The following is a 23,667-nucleotide window of genomic DNA, read 5'->3' as shown; positions in this document are numbered from 1 at the left end:
CATATTAAAGAAGTTTGTGGCAGATTCTGGGCCAAGTTGGGCTATCCGATTACCTCTGGTCCTAATGGCCATCAGATCTACCCCTTCATCTGCAACCAAAATGTCACCATTTGAGTTGATGACTGGACGCAAGATGGTGCTTCCTCAGCATTTGCTCTACAGGACCCAAGAGCAGACACTGATCAATGCCTCCACAACTCATGAGTATGTGGAGAATTTAAGGAAACACCTTCAGCATGCTTTTGCTTATGCTCAGCGGAATCTAGAAAGATCAGCTGATAGCATGAAGACCCACTATGACCTGAAAACTTCCAGGAAGGAATATCAGGTGGGGGACCGGGTCTATTTATACAACTTCCAAAGAAACCAGGCAAAGCAGCGAAAATTTTTGCCTACATGGAAAGGACCCTTTGAGATTATAGACAAAATCTCCCCTGTGGCCTATAAGATCCGCATCCCTAAAGGCGGTTTGGCAGAGGTGGAAGACAAGTGGGTCCACATAAACCAGTTGAAGTGTTGCCATCCCAGGCACTCTCTGCAACAACTGGAGGAATCCTCTGGAATCCTAGAGGGTACTGTCTCAGATTAATTCAGTTCTAACTTAAAATATCCTGCATATCGCCTATCAAATTCTGTGTTTCTCAAGTTTATGTGTTCCTGTCTCTTAATTTAAAAAAATGTGCATGTGCATATCTGTTGAGTTCTAAAATTCATATGCCACCCCACTATATCAATGGTGGGGGAAAAAGGTCCATGAATAGGTATTGACGCTCTTCCTTTGTTGTCCTAGGAGAAAGAAAACCTCGAGACTGGCCAAGGAGGACGATCCGGAGACCGGGAGCAGAGACGCGAGGGGCCCAGTGTACCGCCCAATACTCCCATCAGGACCGGCGAGGAGAACCGATCGATCCGACCGGATGGGGGAAAAGATGCTGAACTGTGCCATCTATTGGAAGAAGATGAGGAAACATCCCAGGTCTTGCGAGTCCCATCAGTGAAACAGAATGGCCATCGCAAGAGGGGGGCTTGTGGGATGTTCTTACCCATGCATCCGAGCCCTACCTCAAAAACTGTGCAGTACTGGCATTGAAAACATCATGATGGCCAGAGCTTCCCAGAAAATGCACAGGGAAGTGCATGAAGAATAGGCTGCCACTCATTTTTGCCGATGTTATGGGCACAGAAGGGCACTGCCTAAAACCACCATTGGACTACCCACACAGTAGTCTGAAACCATTGGGAATGGCAATGCTGACTGCCAAAAGCAACCTAGAATTGTGGGGAATTCATTTTCTTAAATCCCAAAAAGGGGTGCAGTACCAGTACTCACCACTATCAGAAAGCCGGCGTTTTAAAACCACCAGATTTTGTTTAAAACTGAATAAATGAACCCAAGGCAAGCCAAAGAAAGACTTACTGAGAGGTGGATACAATCTAAAGTTATATTCTGAAGTGACTTGAAGGTTTATAACAAGACTGGCTGAGCTGTGGATTTCAGCAGTTTAAGTAAATTTGGACTGAAAGACACTAAAAACCTAAATGTTTAAAAGAAATGAGTGACCTCCTTTTGAGTGTCACATAGGTTGCAATTGTTTAAATGTCATAGTTTTAAACTTAGAATCAGCATCCTAGCTGCATATGTAAAAAAATTGTCTTGACTTAAACTGGGGAACAAAAGTGACATTAGCTGGGGCCTGGCTTAAGGAACTGAATTCTGCCCACCAGCTACCCCCGACAGGAGTTGAGACTTGCACAACAGCTGTGTTCCCAGGCCTATCTGCCTTTTGCTGCTCCCACCAAAAGGGATATGACACTTCCCTGATTGAATTACCTGGGCTCTGCAGGAAATTGAACAAAGCCCTGTCCTGACTCAGGCAAATGTTTTATTATGGGGGCCGTAAAAAGTGGCTTCCTCCTGGAAGTAAAGGGGAGGAGCACTGCCTGTGAGAGCAAGCTGGCTTGGCAGAACTGGAAAAACCAGAAATTCAACCTTGTGCTGGGGGGAAACCACACCCCTGTAGCCAGAATATGGTTTTAGAAAAAGATGAATAACTCATAGTACGGACTTGTCATAATTATTTAAATGATACGATAATTCTTGTGATTTTTCTGCCCACATTTTAAGAGGTTTTTAGAACCGGTGGCATGATCTGGGGGCAAGCTAGCAGTTAAGAGGTTATTACTTAAAATGTATACATGTTAAAAATCTGACACTTCATCAAGTAATGTCCATACTCCTTGCACACATGTGTATAAATTTGGGGTAATGTCTGATATTGGTAACCTGATTAAAAAGTGAAATATGTTGCCATTTCTGAATGCAAGCTCCCAGGAAGAGCAGATTTGGACAGGGTATACCTCCTGTGATATGTGATGGGTGCATGCAATTTTAAACAAATGTGTACCTGTGCAAATATGTCTTTTGGGTCAAAATATAGATTGTGTGTAATTTGACAGGGGTGGGTTCTCTGTATCATAAACAGACCTCATCATGATGACACTTCATTTCATTCCCCCAATCAAGGGGAAGAGGATGAAGTGGCCAATGACAAGTGGAGAGGGGTAGAGCCTAGTGATGCTGCACACACACCCATTTTCAAAACACATAAAAGCAGACAGTCAGGACAGATAGGGACATTCAATTCCATTTGCTGCAACGCGCTCTGCCGGACCATACCACATCCAGAGATCCAGACTTCAAATCCATCAATCTCCAGAATCCAGAGAGGCTAGAGAGAGAGCAGAGCTGACCCAGACCACTGTTAGCAGAACCAGAGAGCTGACCCAGATCACTGTGAAGTGCAGAGACCAGACCAGAGTCCAGTCTAAAACCTGACCAGCTGTAGTGTTGAATTGAATCCTCTTACAGGAGAAAAGGGAATTACCACCCTATTCCAAGGTTGGCGGGGCGGTAATTCCCCCTTCCTCCATGGCCCTTCCCCATTCCCATTTTTGCCCCATAGAGCTCAATGGGAATGGGGAAGGGGCTAATTACGGTACCGCAAATTGCGGTACCGTAATTAGCACCAAGGTCCCTTTGCGGGTCCCAACTTTAACGGCTGGTCTTCACCAGCCGTTAAGGTCGGGTCCTGCAAAGGGACCTCGTAGTAAGGTGTTAAAGGTTTACTGGTACCGGTGCCATTACCGGTACCGGTAAACCCATACCGCCTACCATGTAATGAGGCCCTTAGTTGCATGATCCTGCTGTTTCAGAGTATGCATAGACCTAGCTTAGTTACGATCGGAGGCAAGGTGGGAGGAGGCGGTGGATAGAGATGAGGGTAGGGAGGGGGGTGCATAGTGATAGGGGTGGGGAGGAGGGGTGACAAGGGTGGGGAGGGGGGTACTCTGTACTCTGCTACCTCAAATTAATTGTAACATAACTTCTTAGCAAGCAACTAGTTATTATGTCTCACAAAACTAATATTGTTTACTGCATTACAGCCACTGAATATAATCTCATCCTGCCACAAAATAATTTAAATCATTATAGGGCATTTCTATGCAACCAGTATTTTAAACACCATAAGATGACACACTCAGTTACGAAGAATGAATAAGCTGTACTGCCTCAAAAAATACTATCATTGAACTTTATGAAAAGATGGCATGTTGAGTAAAAGCTAGTGAATGTAATCTAAAAATAGTAAAGAATGATGGGGTGTTTTCTCGACAACTAGTATTTTGACATGCCACACAATTAACACACGCTCAGTTTGAGACACTGAATGCACTGTCCTGGCTCAGATCAAGTCTATTATGTTTTCCTTTGCAAGCAACACATCGTTTTCTCACCACGAAGTACTGGATTCCGCTAGTACTAGATTCTGCGTGTACATGACTTCTGCATATGATATATGTACTGACCCGATTATGGTAACTACCACAGTCCCGCCCGCCGACTACATCTCAAGTTACTCTAATACTTTGCAAAGTGGTTACATTGTGGTTTGTCTAACTGGCTGAACATCTATTTGCCGTTTCACAATCTCTGCCTCCCAAAACCTTAGATACCCATTACATTGAATGTTACCTAAGATACTTTACTACCTCCCCAAGACACGAGTGTACTGTACTGTATTGATTTTTCAATGTTGCCTGGGATACCTACTTCCCTTCCAATTAACAAGGAGGGCATTGTAATGTTTTGTTCACATTGAATACTGCCTAGGCTACCTACTGCCCACTCAAGACACGAGTCGCACTGTAATGTTTTATTCGCATTGAATATTGTTTAGGTTACCTACTGCCCCTTCAAAATTACGTGGAGCGCACTGTAATGTATTGATTTTGAATGCTGCCTAGGATACCCACCGCCCTTCCAAATTACAAGTAGCGCATTGCAATGTTTTGTTCACTTTGAATACTGTTTCGGTCACCGACTGCCCCTTCACAATTATGAGGAGCGTACCATAATGTATTGTTCGCATAGAATACTGCATAGGATACCTCACTCAAGACAGGAAGAGCATATCATATTATATTACAGTATCTTACTGCTCCCACCCCATATTACAGTATCTTACTGCTCCCACCATAAATAAGCATGAATACTGCCTCAACCCACAGAACAAAGAATATACCCACCTAGTAACCAGTATAGGTGACCACTTCTTATTGTCACTATAATGTCGAGCACACTATGACCTTATAGCCATTACAGCCTAGCGCTACATTGGACTCACTGATCCTGGTAGAAATATGTTTTCCATTGTCTCTAATCTTGTAACCTTATGCACCTTATTAGCACTAAGCCTACTAGCGAGACATATGAGAACCTCGACATCGCGATTACCATATTTTATGTATATGACCATCCCGGCCATGACTCCGGACGTTTTACCATCGCTACTCCATCCTTTCAAATCAGCACATGAACTGTTGATAAGTAACCTGAACATCCCCCAGAGCTTATCCTATCTTATTGGACCACGTAATATAGTCACCAGGAAGACTCCGCTACAGATTGGCTCCTGCTAGACCCACAATTAACCCAGACTTTCATTGAAAAAACCTATCTAACAACCAAACCACAATCAGAGATAAGCCTATTAATAATAATAAATACTAATAATATTCTTAACCCTTCACCCTACCAAATGAACACAATCTCCAAAACTTCTAAACACCACTGCACCAATCAACCTTTTGATGTGACTACTAGCTTTTCATCCCCCGTTACACCAGAATAGGGTCTTCACCCAAACACACGCCTACCGCTCCCCCTATGCTAACAAGAAATAAAAAAAAAATATTACAGCGGATAGACTCATCCCCCATATTCTACCCACCCTCAACTCTCTACCAGACAGCATGGATGCTTGCTCGCTAGTCGATCAGTACAACAAAATCATGACAGCATCACTCGACTCCATTGCTCCTCTCAAAATGAGACAAAGTAAACCCAAAGCACACCTTAAGACTTGGTTTACCTCTCAGTTGAAAACCTTGTGTTTGGAAAAAAGAAGATGCAAGGCCTTTTGGAGACTACTCCCATCCGAAGAAACTAGAACTAACCTCAATAATATTTCAACTCTTTACAAAAAAGAAATCTGTCTGGCTAAATGAGAATCAAATAATAACCGAATCTCACAAGCTAACTCTTGTATGAAGGAATTATTCATAATTCTAAAAGAATTAGAAACACCAATCCTAGTGCAAGATACCTCCATTAAAGACAAAACCTGGAGCTCCAACATCCAGCATGCTCTAGTCAACAAAGTTACCACCCTTCAGGACATCATTGCAGGAAAAAAGTCTCCCTAGCTACCCTGACCCCATCTAACAATATCCCTGTGCTCCCTCATAACCCATCTACTGACTTCAGCTTCTCCAAAGTCTCCACGCTCGAGGTTGAAAAAGTCATGCTATCACTCAAACCCTCCAACTGCCAGGGTGACCAAGGCCCAGCCCAACTCATCAAGGATGCAGCGATGGATTTGGCACCCTTTATATCCAAGCACATTAATGCCTCATTCACTTCGGGCACCTTCCCATGTAATCTTAAAGAGTATTGGGTACTCCCACTCTTAAAAAACAGACCTTAGACCCAACTGTACCAACCAACTACCGGCCTATCACTACAGTGCCATTTCTTCTTAAGATAATAGACAAGGTTGCATATCTACAAATTCAGAAGCATTTGGAATTCCACCACTTACTGGGAGCTCGCCAGTCAGGTTTCCGCCCACGACATGGAACGGAAACTGCATTAATTGACCTTAAGGCGCAAATTGATGAGCTTAGGGATAATGGAAAATCAGCCCTACTCCTTCTCCTTGACCTCTCGGTTGCATTTGACCGTGTGGACCATAAGGTTTTATGCAACCACTTAAACTCAGCCGTGCATTTTTCTAAGGAAGCTATAGTTTGGATTGAATCCTTCTTAAGAAACAGGACAATGAGAGTCTTCTCACCTTCAGCAGCTGCAGACCCCATCCCTATCACCTTTGGAGTGCCCCAAGGATCATGTGTCTCTCCCACTTTGTACAATATATTCACCAAGCCCCTTTTCGATGATCTGGACCATCTTGGTATCACCTACACTAACTATGCAGATGATACCCAGATTCTCCTATCACTTTCTGGGGATTATGGCAAGGATATGGTCTCGGTGAACAGAGTCTACCTCATCATCCAGGCATGGATGGCAACACATGGTCTATGCCTGAATGATGATAAAACTGAACTCATCATTCTGGGCACTACCACCAACCTCAAAAAGCTAGGCCATGAATACACCTCCTTCATGATCGACGGCAACCCTATCACAGTTGCTAATGAGGTAAAAACCTTAGGCTTTTATCTTGACTCCACCATCATGTTCACCAAACAAGTAAACTCAATGGCGTCTGCTACTGCATATACATGCAAACATATCAGAGCGGGCAAACCATTTCTTTCCAAGACTTGCTGCATTACTCTCGCCAGAGCCCTCATCCCGTCCAAACTGGACTATTGCAACTCCCTCTACATCAGGTCCAATAAGTACATCATTAGAAGAATTCAAACACTCCAAAATAATGCCATTAGAGCTGCCCTTGGTGTAACATGGAGAGAACATATATCTGAGATCAGGAGATAAAACAACTTGCTAACTCTGGCTGAAAACCACCTCGCTCACTTACAAATGTCTCAATAATGCTGCGCCTTGTTACCTTACCGAAAGATTCCACAGAAAATCCTTGATCAGGCTCACCAGAACAGCCAACACCAATTGCCTTATTGTCCCAAGATTTAAGCTATCCAAGGTCGGAGGCAACAGCTTTCTTGTAAAAGCCGCTCAGCTCTGGAACTCCCTGCCTCCACCATTCCGAGCTGATCAATCATATACAAATTTTAGACATAACTGTATCAAATGGCTTAAAGGCAATGGGCCTCATTACAACCCTGGCACTATGGGGTTAACAGCGCCAGCGCCGTTAACCCCACAGCGCCTCATTATGAGGTCCACTCGCGGGACCTGCTCTGGACGCCTGGTTTTACCAGACGTCTTTAGCGGGTCCCACGAGCGGCCAAGCATGCTAACAATGGGCCCGTCATTAACAGGCCCGTTGTTAGCATGCTCTCCATTCCCATTGAGCCCTAACAGGCCTCAAATGGAATGGGGATGAACCGGGTCCGAGTTCCCTGAATGAGGAAATGCTGGGCCCTCCAAGATATCAGAGTTTTGTGATTAAGATGTTTGTATAGCATTCCGCTTTTGTTCCTCTTTCCCTTTCACGTTATAAAATGTAACTGTACCCTCTACCTGTCAATTTGTATTTATGTAATGTGTAACCTAAGCTGAGAGTCTTCCTGTAACACTGTGCCCTGATACCTCTGGGTCTGGCGCGCAATTCAAATTAATAAACAAACAAACAAACAAACGAAAAGATATAATGCTATCAATTTTCTCTGCAACCAGTTTTTTGACCCACCACAAAAAAGACATATATGTGCTTCTTTACGAATTGGACGGTATTCCGGCGGTAAATCCGCCGAAATACTGGCCAACTGAATTCACATTACCGCCACTTGGTCCGTCGGAATTACTGCCGGATTACAAGTGGCAGTGTTAATTCCCATTTTGTATGGGACCATAGGACTCTATGGGACTTTTTTGGTGAAATTACTGCAGCAGTAATTTCCCCGCAGTAATTCAGATGATTTTACCAATCCATGATGCTGGAGGAAAATCCTCCAATCCAAGGCCATAGTGGTAATATGACGGAGCGGGAATATTTTCAGTAATTCCGTTACCGCCAATTTTTCCCCACTCCGGCCACACTTGTAATGAGGCCAATACTGAGTTACAGGCACGGAATGCACCAGGATGTTTTCTTCGTACTGAACACATTTTCTTTGGCCTTGTCACAAGATGCTGGATTACTGAGTTAGAGCCAATTCACTTAATTTCCGTCTGCCCCCAAATAATGATATCACATTTTGTCTTCAAAACCTATTGATGCACAAAGTTACAGATAATAAATGTTCTCTTGTTCCCCAGAGATGCAACAGGTACATTTGTTGCCACAAACAATGGTGCTTTGAGTAACGTTGCGCTCCATGCACCATTTTCCTGTGACAAGAAAATATGCTTGTTGATTTTGTTGATTTTGTGATTGGCTGTAATTCAGTAATCCAGTAATCCATCATCTTGTGCCAAGGCAAAAATAAAATGCATTGTGTGTGAAGAATGAACCCTCTTGCCCCCATAGACAAGTAAAATTGTTCATTCAGAGCGACCAACTAGCAAAATATGGTGCACTGATTTACCGCAACTGAAAATGATCTCCAGGAACAAGCATTATAAAACATGAATTTGCCAAATATTATTTTGTCACACCACACAAATATAGCGCATCTAGTTACAGTTACTTTACTTACTTTTGCTCACAGAATTATGAAATGTTCTTTATAATCTCCTCCTGACTCCAAAGAATTCTTATAATTTGTATAAAAAATATGTTTATTGGCATTTTCGAATGATACAGTGGCTGCACAGTGTCAATTTGCGTGTGTACAACATCATACAGTATAATCCAATAAACCAACAACTATTTCTAGTAGAAGAAAATACAAAGGGAGGGGCGAGGGCCAGGGAAAAAGGAGGGGAGAACAACAAAACCCCCCAACCTGCTGAGTAAAATTAATATTAAAAGTATTAATTTTGTTACCAAACAGTAGGACTGCTTATTACTGCAGTGGATCAGATGTATATCAATTATACGACATTTTCCTGAAACTGCTATTTTGTCTCACCACAAAAAGGTGACCCACCGAGTTACAATCTCCTGCATTTGTCTTAACAGTTTGGCAATGTTCTTCTCCTCACTCTGCCCAGAAAATATCACATGTGTTCACATGGCATGAAGGGTCATATCTCGTGTAGGGTCATCAATGGTATATAGAAGTCAATAGTCACAAAAAGTGTCCTACCCTATTTCACTGTTTTAACTATTCTCAACAACATTTCATCTAAATGTTGTTTTAATTTTCTATAAATCCCCCAACTCCATCCTATCTTATTGTTACCTTTTCATGAGGAAAGTCTTTTACCCCAACCGTTCTAGCAACCTCCTGCGTCTGCGTAACAAGACTCATCCCAAAATGGAACCATGCATCCTCTAGTTATGATATTTGACCCAAAACCACTCAAAATCCAATAATGCATGGCAAAGAACAACTCTGTCAAAACACCCATTATTCATGTATGTTGGCATTTGTTGGAATACGTCTTTACATTCCCCTGAGCTGTGGGAGTGGCAATGGACGTTTGCAGCAATGCAATTGTCTCTTGCTGTGTATCAAATTGACTACACGCATCACTACTTGTTTTCTAACTATATCATGCAAGGCCACAATTTAAATCAAAATGCTAGCCATAACATACCAACTGACATACACCACATTGCGGGCAGTTGGGCACAATACAATGACATAAAGGTAATTCTTTCATGTAGTCCAAGTCAACCTCTGACCCTTGTCTTGAACCATATCGAAGGAAATTCAGACGTGTATGTCTTTCATTGAGATAACCTATGAGAAAGAACAACTCATTTGTAAAATGGTCTGAGGTAGAATATTAAACTCGAGATGCACTAAAAAGTTTATCATTTGAGCATGAAGTTGTACTGTTTGAGAAACATAGGTTACAGATCAGTTGCAGGTGTAAACCTCTGCATCTATTCCTCCACTCATGCCTGATGAGTGTCATACATGATGGTGATCATACACATATTCCCAACCTGGTAAGCCGATCATGAAAATGATATGCATCATACAGTAGGATGTTCCAGTGCTACTAATAGTGATCCCATTTCACTAAATAACCCCCTACACCTCAATATTGTTTGTATTTGTGTAATAAAGAACCACGCTCAATGCAGCACACCTCAATGAATTTACAATTGCCTTAACTATTGATTTGAAATCACCATTTATACATTTTTTGATGTGCCATTTACTGGTCACAGATCCATGCAACTGTGCTACATACCGTGCAAATATGCCAATATGTCCTGTAGCGGGCAGTCTAAATAGCTTTTCTGTTTTACCAGAATAGTTCAGGTGGGCACATTTCCCTGGCGTTGTAAAGCAGCTCACATTTGAAAATATCCTCAATACGTCTGAAATGCCTAAACTCATCTTCTGTGTGAATGCCAGACATGCACCCCTTTATGCCTTCTTGCAATTGTTGAACACCTAACTCTCTTTACTCCTTTCTGCACATGGTCAATCCTGACTGCTCTGACAAATGAACAAAGACATGGGCAAGTGTTAGAGCAGCCAAGCTCTACGAAAGCAAGCTTAATATCACCCAACTGTCCACTTGAATCTGTTATTTGCTCAGATATTTCGGCCATCAGAGCATCTGCTATCAGGTCAATGCTTGTTTTGGCCAGGGGCCCGATTCATGGAAATCCGCGCATAGATCCTGCAAAGCTTGTGCACCGAGACCAACTCTGCGCGCTCTGCATGTTCATGGAAAGTAACCGTATGCGCAAGTCATGGCTGGAACGGCCACAACACGCCCCTATGCAAAGCAAAAACAGCCAGAAACACCTAATTTTCTATGCTCCCTGGGCGTGAATACATGCACCATCAAGATAGTGCGTGCGGTCACCCGCAAGTGGGCCTGCATCGCAGGGACTGTGCACAGGGTCCCCCGTAACTGTTACCATCACCCCAACAACATGCGTACGATTTATCGTAACTCGGATAAAACTCAGAAAATCTGCCAGCGAGCCCCCGCAAATCATTCCTGCACACTGCTACACTTCGTACGCACAGCCCTAAGTTAGATCAGAACCCCGGCTATCTACATGCACCCCTAAATCTGACACCTGATCTTACCTCTGCACAGTGAATCCTATGCGCAAGTGTCTGTACGCCTGCCTTTGTGTGGTCGATAGTATGAGTGCTTTGGATTGGCATTTCCCTGCCGAGAGATTGCACGGTCAGATCCATGAATACGTATCATTCTGCACAAGAGTGGGCATGCGATGGACTGCCTGCTGGACGTCCTTTGTAATGCCTACATTTTCTGTTGTTTTTCCAAATTTTACGAGATCCGCCACTTCCTTTCTCTCTGTGCAAGCCACACCCACACTCTGCGTGGTGTGTCCCACAAGGGACTCCCCCACACGCTGAGACGCGTCGAGCCTCCACGAAGTGCCCGCAAAGTAGGAAAAAGTGCTGCAGAGTCGATTCCATGAATCGCCAAACAGGATTTTGCACACAGTTTGGCGCGCAAAGTCCCTATTTACCATGCAAATAATTCCATGAATTTGGACCAGAATACATACAATCATCTAAAGAAGTCTGGTACATGTGCCCAGCTCTTGAATTTAGACCAGTCCATGGAACATGCAAGCAAGAGATGGCAATGTATAAGTACAGTTCTTGACGGCAGCGTTGGCTTGAGTGTCCATTCTTTCTTGCAAGTTGTCAGGCCACTGGATACTGATCTACTCCATGATCACAGCTCCAACATTGTGGGATATTTTGACCATTCCAATGTGCCCCACTGCATCCCTTTACAAATGGTGAAAGAAACAGCCCAAAATGGATGTGCTGATTCCAGTGCACTCCAAAATCTTGAAACTGTGTTTGAGTCACAACCAGAAAATGGCAGCCCACCCTGCCACACACAGTCAAGTGGGGGGGGGGGTGAAAACAGAGTTCTCATTGCAGGAGCATGTCAGTAGACTCTGCCACATTCAACATGGAACAAAGCAGCAGAATTGTGTTGAAAACCGAAAATGACTTTTAAAATGTTAGCTTTGCAACTTTAAAAGTGCTGTTTTTGGCACTATATCCATTCATTTCCATTGAATTATTGAGGTTAAAAGGGTACTGCAATGCCCAGGATCATCCAGTGTGGCTCAGAGGAACCCATTGACTGACAGCTTTATAAAATGTATCTAAGGAAAAAACAACCCAGGAACTTTTGTTTTCATTTCCACTGGAAAAACGTGGCTAAAATTGCAACACGTAACAGAATCAGCTATGTAGAGAGAAACTCTAAACAAAGTCTGGATACCTGTATCCAGACTGCAAACCATCCCAGCACCCAAGTGAAGAAAGAATGCTGAATAAAATGTGCATGTGCTGCATAGGAAAATCGGATTTAAAAGAACTCAGTTTGATGTGCTTTTTATGAATGAAGTGCAACATTGCCTGTTGTGAAAGCATGTTTTTGTTTAAAGGCTTAATTCTTTAAGATGTGTCAAAGGTTTGCTAATGTAAAAATACACCTATAAATTGTGTTCATTTTCTATGTTTAAATGAAAGATTTAGGTGAAACTTAAAGTTAAACCCAGTCTTGAGTTAATTAACTATTTTTAAAAAAATCAATTCTGCTCTGACAGTCCTCAGCCTGGGAAAAGTTGGCACTTCACTGCTGGCAGGAAAGGACTAATTGCTGCTGGGAGGCCTCGCATACTCATAACAAAGGACCTCATTAGACATTTGTCTGGGCCCCAGGCAAAGACAATAGCAGTCTTGAACACTCATCCTTCCAGGGGAGGGGAAGGTTGCTCCACTCTCCAGGAAGCGGCTTCTCATTGAACTTCAAATGACTTGCCATTTGCTCACACTTGGGAAGGAAGAAAGAACAAAGCTGACATGTGATTTTTGGATTTAAAATGCTTATTTGCCATTGAACTTCAAGACATTTAACCTGGCAGCAAGAATAAGTAAATAAGTAAAGGAATGAAAACTCAATACATTGAAATCTGAATGTATGATAGACATTTGAAGACTTGGCAGAATTTCTTACTGCGTAAGGAACTGAAGTTATGAAAAATGACTAATAGCGCAGAAACTGTTAATGCTGCAAACCTAATATTGTGTACCCGTGTTCCAGGGGTGATTGCACATATATGTATCGAATTAGGAATTGTTAGGCCAAACCTTTATGTTTAAAATTGCCAAAATTCCACAGAAAGACAAAACCTCACCGACTTCGGAGTTGTATGTAAATGTGACCCACATAATATGTAATTTATGTGTCTGATTTTCTTAGAGGGCATAGGTACATAAAAATGTATTTGTGGGAAAGTTAAATTTTGGTCCCAATAACTATGGGAGGGTTTCCAAATCACATCATAAAACATGACAGCCCTTTCTGTCATCCATCCAGCAACAAGCAAGGCGGAAACTGTGCCTTTGACCAATCATAGCCTTGTGGATGTGGGTTGTAAGTCTGCCCCTACCATAAACTGAGTGATGTCATTTGGCAGGATAAATAAGGGAACCTCACAACACACACGGAGACACTGATCCCTGAATCCATCCTGTTTTCCACGTGGTGCCCTGTTCCTGAATCCTCCATCTTGTTTTTGATTCCAGATTTCTTTGCAAAGCCAACGCCTCAGCATTGCTGAACTCTTTTTCAGCTAGGCCAAAATCCTGAAACCATCCCAAAACCAAAGAGAAGAAATTTTGATCCAGTTTGGCTTGCTACCATTAATGCTTGCCTGCTGAAACTCGCCATCCCACTAATCTACGGTGTCCAGCAACCAGAAGGGCCAATCCAATCCAGTCCAGTTCAGTCCTGTCTGAGGTGCCAGTCCAGTTGCCCCGAACAGCCCAGCTGACCTATCCCGCCAGAAGTGCCCTGCTGTCTGTAGACCCGATCTGTGATGACCAGAACCCTTGAAGTTCCAAAATATTAATTTAAAGTGGACTGTAAGTATCAATAGGAATCATAGTAAACCATAGCATATATTGTCTTGTTGTATCCCAATCTATAACCCATCCTATCTTTAACTTAAGAACTTGCAATATTGTCACCCCAGTCTTGAAACCTTGCCTTTGATTCCTTGTGAAGTAATAACTTCTTTAAAATCCTTTTGTCTTGTGAAATCCCAAACCCTTAATCCTCCCTCGGGTAATCGGATTGAGTCCTCCAGTGCGGACACAGCGGTGCTGGGGTTGGTTCTGCGGATCAACTCTAGAGCTTACTGTGTTTCAAACTGGTAACCAGCCTGAATGCTCTAGAGTAGAGCATAATTGTCATTGTAAAAATTGATTTATGTTTTCTTTTCGCTCCTTTATTCTCCAAAAACACCTCTCATTCAAAGCTGCATAACTTCCTCAATTTAATAGCTAGAGACTTCATTTCACCTCAGACTTAAACATAAGACCTTTAGCTACAGCCCAACCTGCATCCAAAAATATTGTATTTGACCCATTTTTTCTTAAAAAACGTTTAGTGAAAATTAGGCAGGAATTAGCATTTCTGCAAAGTTTTACACATATGATTTGCAATCTCATCTATTTCCAAACTTCCATTCTGTTTCAAAGTGTCTACTGTTGCTCCTATTATAGCTTCTGTATGTTAGGATCTTTTCAGTGTTGCTCACATAGGAATTTATATCAATTTAAGGATGTTTTCACATTTTCAAATGTCATTTTAAAGGTGTAAAGTTTCCAAAATGTTTTTCTCTCGTGTTTGGGGAGGGGAGATAGCATTCAAACCCTGTGCACACTTCTATATTCCTGGATAACTGCTGCTTACTTACATCTGTGTAGAATTGCTGCTTTGTGAGTTGAGAAATTTGCAGGGGGAAATCTTAACTTAAGCGCTATGTTTTCAACAAGTCAAAACTGTTCTTTTCTCTATATTTCATACTCTTTGTTGCTATAAGTGAATTCAACTGCATTACCTACTTTCCTATTCGTATTGTCAACACATTGGTGATTGCTGCCCCATATATTAAAACATATGTTTCATTTGAATGTTAAATAAATAAATACATATTACCTTTACCAACCAGCCTGATTCCTGGTCCATTGTGACCTGGTGGTATTTTGTGAAGGGGTGTGATATGAGTGGTATATCACTCAGAATATTGAACCTATAGACATATTAAATAAGTATTTCATTTGTGCATTGCATGCTAGGCTGAGACCCGGGTGTATTGCCTGGTTGAAATCCATAACAACATAAACAGTGTTGTGAAGGGAATGACCCCATTCCACCCCCCCCCCTATGCGGTTTTGTGTGAGGCGAGTCCCATTGGAAGACCTGTGACATACCAGGGGCGAGGGAGGCTTTCCAAGGATCCCCACACAAACATAATATTATTTGTAGTCATTGTAGAAGTATATTTGTAGCATGAACAAGTAGTATTCAGCATGCTAAGCACAGGCCACAAGCCTGAAGATGGAATCCGAATAGGCCCAAGAGCTAATCAGAGAGGCCCACGCAGCTGCTACCTTTCACAGTAAACCCCCCTTTGTTCTCAAAGTGTTGCCAATGTGTTGCTCTAAGAAAGAATGTGCCCGTCAAGGCCACACAACAGTGTTGGGCACCTTGGTGTACCTGTTATCACAAACAGGCCAAAGGAGGCCTCTGACCCAGCCAACCATGAGTTATGGCCCCTGCCCATGGCCCAATCCGATACCTGAATTCCAAGATACTAGTTGACCCCAGACCACCCACCAATAAACCCATCAACCTTAAAAGATCTAAGAGTATGGTTATCTTACCTTTATTTCACAATGGCATGATTTGTAATGCGAGGTACATGGAGGAATACATTATAGTTCAAAAGTGAGGGTGGAAATCTTGGAAATCGTAGACGCGATCGGGATGAGTGAAATGTGTGTGTTTGTGTGTGTGTGTGTGTGGGGGGGTTAGCGTGACCTAGAGATTCCCCTGTGCCAATCTTCAAGCCTCCTGCACACTGTCAAATATCTGAAGAATTCAGATCAATAATTTATATGTTGTATACACACTGCACTGTGATTCACCTATGGACAAGGTGGTCACCATTGCGTTATACCACCTATTTTCGGAGAATTTCGTAATTTTTCAAATAACAATTATACATGAAGTTACATTTTTTTGCTTATCAACTTCATGTATAATTGTTTTTTTTTTAAATAGGGGATGAGAGTTCCCTATTAGGGAACCCTTTTCTGTTTGCTACATTATTTCCAACCTAGATGTCAAGGTCGTAACCATCTCCACCCGCACCTCTAATTCTCTAGAGCTTGTATCATATAACATCATATGAAATATTAAATAATCATTTCTAAATACATAACACAAACAGGTGTGCTTAGTGTTCTTTTATCTTTCCAATCTTCAAGCCTGCCAGGTGCACTGTGTAATGATAGAGTAGCGCAATTTTTCAAATGTTGCTAATTGTCTCTTCGACCTTGGTTCCCTGGAGATGATGAGCCCGGCTGACCCCACTTGCTGGAGGATGGACAGACTGGGCTGGGACCAATGGCCTGGCATCCCCTATCGAGTAGGCCGACCCTGCATAAATGATATATTGTATTTGTATCGTGCTCATACACAAGTGTTTAAGGTCGCGCCAACAAGCCACACAGGATTTTACTGTATTTGAATGATGCTTTGTCCCCTTTTAAGTCTCTGCTTGCACCCTTTTTCCTCAGGACCTTCTCGGCAGCAGAGTTCTTTGCTGCGGCACCTATCTTTTGTAAAAATAAAACTTGTTATCCTTGCAAGAGTATCTTTGGCCTTTTCCTAGCGGGTTGTATTTTTAATAATGTGAGCGTTTCAAAACATTCCTCACTGACAAATTCCTGTTCAGCTCCAACGTAGGTTTCAATCACTTCAGAAAAATATCTCCTCAATCAATATGTGTTTTTCCACTGAACCTCTGTCTCTAAGTGTCTCTCAAATAGCGTGACATAATTTAGCGAGCAGATCCAGTTCTTGAACATGCTGCAGTTTTTTAAAAGTTGCACACAGCGTCACAAATGTGTTGTCAGAATTTAAACAGATTTCTAAATTACTTAGGGGCCGATTCATGGAACAAATGTGTGCCGGAAAAAGTGGCGCAAGTTGACGCAAGGTGGCGCAAGCGTGAGAAAGCAAGCGCATGTGCATGCGTGCGATTCAAGGAAGGCCCTGCGCATGTTTTCCACTGGTTGTGCGCCCAATGCCTGTGTGGCGCACACGTCATTGCAACAACCCGAACGCTGTGCACGAGCCTACAGGGACAGCGCACAACGTCCGTGCACACACCAAAAAGAGGACGGGACACGGGGTGTAACGCACTGAATGGGGAACAACGCCTGAAAAAGAAGGTGTAACTGGAGAAGTACTGCAGGCAAATACACGGAACGCCCACACGCACGCGAACAACTCGTATTCATGGATTTGAATACGGGTAACAAGCGCACGCTAAAAGACGCGCACAGGCGTCAACATGTCCGCCACAGGAAGGCAGCCATTTTGGGATGCCTGACGACCAGGTCTACGGCAGGTATAGGTTTCCACCTTGTATCATCCTAGACCTGGTCACGAAGTGGGAAGATGACCTTACATCCCCCACCCTCTGCTCCCAAGCATTGAGTCCCTTGGAGGAGGTGCTCAATGTCCTGCATTTTTGGCCACTGGGTCATTTCAGCAGACTACTGCCATAGTGGGGGGGGTCTCAGAGGCCACGCAGTCACGCTGCCTACACCAGGTGTTGGCAAACATGACTGCGCGCCCCTCAGTCCGCAGGCACATATACATACCCAGAACACCCGCAGAAAGGCAGGCCATTGTCCAGGACTTTTACAGGACTTTTACAGGGTGGCACACTTCCCCAAAGTGCTTGGTGCCATAGATTGCACTCATGTGGCCCTACATCCACCTAGGGCCACTGAGCACATCTACCGGAACCGCAAGCACTGGCATTCCATCAACGTGCAGGTGGTATGCGATGCCAAGGGAATCATCACCTCTGTCTATGCAAACTACGCTGGCTCCACCCATGGCAGTTTCATATACAGAATGTCTGCCCTGAGCCGGGCCCTGGAAGCTGGGCAGCATGGCGACACATGGCTCCTAGGTGAGTACAAATGCCCGTGCACATGCATACATGCATGTCACACACAGACAAATACACAAACCCCAATAATCACAAAATTATCACCTCTCCAGGGGACAGTGCCTACCTTCTGAGCAACCACATGATGACGCCAATCTGGAACCCCACCACACGACCCCAGGTAAGATACAACGCTGCCACACACCATCCAATGTTCCCTGGGTAAGCAGCCAGATGCATTTAGCAAGGTACGGCTTCAGTACAAGTCGTGTTCCAGCATAACCTAAATAAAGTAGGTAGTGCATGTGGCAATTTCAACCTGAAAATGAAATGCACTGCACTCAAGTCTGTCCCTCACTGTCTGTCCCTGTGAGCTGCTTCTTTCCCTGTCTTGGAACGCTACATGGCTAATACAACTGCCTCAATGTACCATGGTGTACCGGAGGATATGTGCCACTGTCCCTGCATGTGCCCCTGACAACTTTTCCATCAACTAGCCATTAGTCCACCAACGCATCTTGGCTGTACTGTGCGCTTCAACACCAATATCTGTCCAAGCTCACCGTCAGTGGTGCTACTTAGCATGCATGTAAAACTGGACCGGTGGAGGGTTGGCTGCAGTGTGGCCCCCTTGTGCTGCTCACGTTGCCTGGAGTTCCTTGAAACACATCAGCTTCTGTAGGATGTATGAGCGCAATCCCTGTGGCTCTGCCCGCACACACATGCACATGTCCGCTCTACCAAACGTGGCCATCTTCCAGACGTCCAATGGCCCATGTCTGCTGGGAAAGGTGGTCTGGAGGCTCATCCCCCTGCAGAAAGGGCAGAAAACACATGATTAATGCATGAAATTTCCCTATGTGTGTCTCCTCAAGCATGTCATGACTGGACCATGTCAGAGACGTACATCAGAAATCACTCCATCAGTGCGACTTTCACAGGCAAAGTGTGTTAGCCACTGGCTACAGCATGAATTGCATCAAGCACATGTACAGCAAAGATAAGAAACATACTACACTATGTAGCAATTAATGCACACATGAATCATGAAACCACCCATCTAGCAAAGGAAGAACTGTGGTCAATATCATCCCTATCATCCCCACTAGGAGTGTCAACACAAGTGGTACAGCAGCAGACATGCCACAGATATGAAAGTCCAAAGCCCTTGTGTAATAGGCTGGAACACCGAACCATCCTTGCGAGCCCATGGATAAGGGAAGCAGGAGTGGCATATGTGAGTCAGGACCCCAAGCTGCAAACACATACACAAGACAAGCTTGAAGGGACCAGCTGCAACAGACAGTGGATGCTTTCAAAAGCCACAAAGCACCACACCGTCACATGAAAGCACAATAGACAAGCTATTTTAAACTATATTAACTAATTAGACTAACTATGAAAAACCTACATTGCCTAATTAAACTAACTATCAAATTGAAAGTTAACTAACTAAACTAAAAGAAAAATCAAAAATGGCCACATACGACCCGGTGGGGGGGAGGCACCCACATGCGATGATGTTGAGGAAAAAGAAAAACTTCATGGGCTCAATGCCTGCACAGCCCGACCTATATGGGAGATACCTCGTCGTTCGAGTCTGGCTCTTCTTGGAAAGGAGGACGTGGCACAGGAGCCTGACCACGCCTAGCCGCAGCTTGACCCTCGTCGGCAGAAAGTCTGCCGGATGGGTGAGCCTGGTTCTGTGTGGCGATGACACGTAGGTCTGCATGCAGAACCTCCCGTGATACGCGTGCTTCCTCTTGCAAGGTAACACGTGTAACACAGAGTTCTTCCTGCAAGGCCTGGCTGGACAACTGATGCACCTCCCGGCAAGCACGTAGCTCATCCGAGATGGTACGCTCAAGCTGCTCAAACCTCTCATCTGACCGCGCCCTCTGGGACATCAAGAGGACACCCAGAGTGGATCTGAGGGACTCAGACTCAGCCCTCAGGGCATCCATGTGTGTCTCTGCATGAGCAGCAATTGCTTGACGCAGAGACAACATTTCAGCCTGTCGTGCCCTGACTGAGGCCGTCATCCCAGCCTGAGCGAGCGGGCCGTGGACTGTGCCGCCTGCTGCTGGAGAAGCACCTGCCTAGCAGGGGGGAGCACGGATTGGGCCACACGCTCCATACTCACAGCGATGTTCTCCATTGCTGCCCCCTGGCGTTCAGCATTGGCAGTCATGTCTTGCTCCCACTCAGTATACCTCGGTAGCGCGCGGCTACCGCATTGCTGGGCTTGACACCTGTGGGACCCAAGGACCGGGTGTCCTCGTTGTGTTGGCACCACCCACGGCTGCACGACTACATGCCCCCGTCGACGTGATGGCCCAGGCACATCAGTGACTGCTGTGGAGGGTGACCCTGTGTCCCGATCCACCACAGGCGGAGGTTCCAACACTGTCTGACCCCTCAGTGCAGGTGTCGCGGACAGAGGAGTGCCCACATCAGAATCACTCACCCCTGACATATGGACCTGATGCACATCCAACTCGACATGGACGTCAGAGTGGTCATCAGGGCTGGACTCATTGCCAGCCAAAGACAAGGATGGACTGTAGCACATGTGGGTTTTTGTGGCCTACACCCCACGACCCCCACTTGTGCTGGGTTGCTGTAGTGATAACAACCCTGTGCCTGGCATGACAACGCCATCCTCTGGCTCCATTGCGTCATCATCTGAAAAGTAGAGAGAAAAATGTTAGAAGCACACAACACACACACACATAGACATCACACAGACACCAAACACATCAAGCAGACATTTCACACACAAAAGAGAACCTGCCATGCATGCTGGGTCAACTTGACATTGCTTCTGTGATTAGGCATGTAGAAGGGTGTTATATCGCTCGGAAGTGGGTTGATGCAGTGGAGCAAATTTGTACGTTACTCACTATCTACATGTACAAGTACTTCATGATGGGTATCAGAAAATGTGAAGGCAGTGCAAGGTCAACTTCAGGCATCACGTGCAATGTGCATGCAATGGGTAGCATGGCTACAAGCAAACCAGCCCTCCCCCCAAGTGCAAATGCAGGGATGCCTTGCATGGTATCAAAAGGATGACCGTAGACTTGGGGAGGAGGGGCAAGGGAGCATGCCTATGTGGAGTACAGGCATGCAGGCAGAGGACACATGCACGTCAGTCATGTTATGACATAATCCCAGGGCTGAGAGGAAGTTCCCCCCAGGCTACATGCAGAAGGGCCAGTGAGCTGGAACATGGACCGGAGGGGCATCCTGGTGACCAGCATGTGAGTAGGGTGCAATAGTGGTGATGCGGACAGTCCCCGTCTGCTCCACATGTCCACCATCCTGCAGAGCAGCCATGCATCAGTGAAGCATTGCATTACTTGCACATCAGGACCATGTACACATGACATGTAGTGGCAGACATGCACAACACATCACACAAGTAAAACACACATGTCCTCAACAAACACCTAGCCACACTCACTGGACTGGGCATCAAAGTCTGGCATCTCTCCCACTCCTTTGACCGATTCAGGTGCTATGAACTCTGCAACGAGTGACTTGTGCGGAGTGAGGTCTTCCTCCTCAGGTGCAGGCACACTGCCAGTCACCAGAGTCAAGTTGTAATTTGAGGCATGCTTTGCCTTAGCGCTGCGTTTGAGGTCATTCCAACGCTTTTTGCACTCTTGCGTCATTCGCACCTCATGGCCGAATGCACTCACATGTTCTGCAACTTGCTTCCAGTGGTTATCACGGTGGGCAGCCGTATTCTGACAATTAGGCCCCACTAGCATGTCACGGCTGTGGTCCCGCACGTAGTCCACGAGTAAGTCCAGTTCCTGGTTGCAGAAAGGCTTCTTCCTCGACATGCAGGAGGTTGTGCTGTGTGTGGGGTCCCAGCCTGTGCTGCAGGTGCAACCTTACTCCTCTTCGATTGCTGCGCAGACCCTGGCTGGCAAATGCCGCCCTGATCAGTATGGCCAGTGTCACCGGTGGATTGAGCCAGGGAGTGGCAGGTGGAGGGACGACCAAAGGCCTGACTTGCGTCAGTGGCAGCTGGGTGCCCTCTAATGGACCCTGCGCAGCAACATCTGCTGTGGCTGGGTCATTGACCGCGACTGTCCTGGTTGGTAGACTCACAACAGGGGTGTTGTTGGCTGCATCTGCCCCTGCACTTGCCAACACCCGGCTGGTCGGGGCAGCAGATGACATTACTGCCTCAGGGACACGTGTCTCGGTCAGGGCAGCCCTGCGTGCACCTACGGCTTGCCACCTGCCCTGTTGGAAATCTTCCAAGGACTCTTCAGGTGCCAATGCAGCCTGCGCTGGCAGACCCTGAGCCTGGGTGGTGGTGTCCACAGCTGCACCTGCAGCTATCACTACCCTTGGGCTCGTGGCAGTCGATGAAACAGACTGCTGGGTCATATGGGCGCCAGTGCCAGATGCAGAAGCTGCATCTCCCGGAATCACAGGGGGTGGTGGCATGACTGACAAGTGGCGCACCCCTGCCTCTTCCCCCTCTGCGGTCACCCTGGACCCCTGGAGTCCCCCTACTCCCTGATCACCTCGGCCACGTCCCTGACCACGCCCGCCACGAAGAGTACGCCCAGCTGAGGCGCCCCTCACCTTTAGTGGCCTCCCAACCATGGCACAGATGAAGTAGTGCCGGCACAGATGGAGAAGTGCCAATCGGATGTGTACACCACAATTGTCCTGGGCAATTGGGGTGAAGGGGGTGGGATGCAAGATGTTAACAGCACCCATGCACCTGCAAGGCTGTATGTGACCCCGGTGATGAAGTGACGGGTCACGCAGCGCTCAGGCACCCCAAAACTGCAGTAAAACAGTGCACGCAACCCCTGCCGCAGCCTACGTGCGTGGAATTAACCTCCCGCAGTACGCGGTGGCACCCAGGAACACAAAAAACGCATACGTGTGGGACACGCAGGCTACTATGGCCTCGAAAATGGGTACGCGATACACAGGGGCACCTGCAGTGGGATAAATAGCATGCGCGACTCACCGTCAGACTATCAACATGATGAAAAACACGCGTAGCCAATACCCCCGCCAAAATAAGAGATACGTCCTTGATCCGCTGTGAAGTTGTGATGGCGCGCAAAACAACACGAAGTAGCAACACACACGTCGGTCTCCATGAAAGGCACGTACAGCGAACTGCTGGCCCCGCTCACCTTTAACCCATGCTGAGGGAAACGCCCACCCGCGTCATGTCACTTACGCGCTTAGGCCCTTTCCTCGAATTACATGCATTCACACACGGACGTGTGGTTTTTTCACGTGCTGATCCACTATGCACCCGTGTTGAGGGAAACGCCTGTGCGTGCTACGTCACAGATGCGCTTACGCACTAAGGGCCTTTTACTCGAATTACACG

General features: G+C 45.5%; 1 long non-coding RNA gene across 1 annotated transcript in view; it reads right to left on the bottom strand.

The window, feature by feature from the left end:
* Window positions 1-8,972: 8,972 nt before the first annotated feature.
* Window positions 8,973-23,667, bottom strand: part of LOC138468209 (uncharacterized) — a 227,526-nt gene continuing 212,831 nt past the window's right edge. Inside the window, exon 3 of the long non-coding RNA XR_011268224.1 lies at window positions 8,973-10,020. This is a non-coding gene — a long non-coding RNA (uncharacterized lncRNA). The remainder of the gene's footprint in view (window positions 10,021-23,667) is intronic.

The sequence above is a fragment of the Ambystoma mexicanum genome, chromosome 4q (genome assembly GCF_040938575.1).
Source record: "Ambystoma mexicanum isolate Mex_15411 chromosome 4q, UKY_AmexF1_1, whole genome shotgun sequence".
NCBI lineage: Eukaryota > Metazoa > Chordata > Amphibia > Caudata > Ambystomatidae > Ambystoma > Ambystoma mexicanum.
Note: the sequence above shows the minus strand (reverse complement) of the source record. Positions and strands in the feature narration are given on the sequence as shown.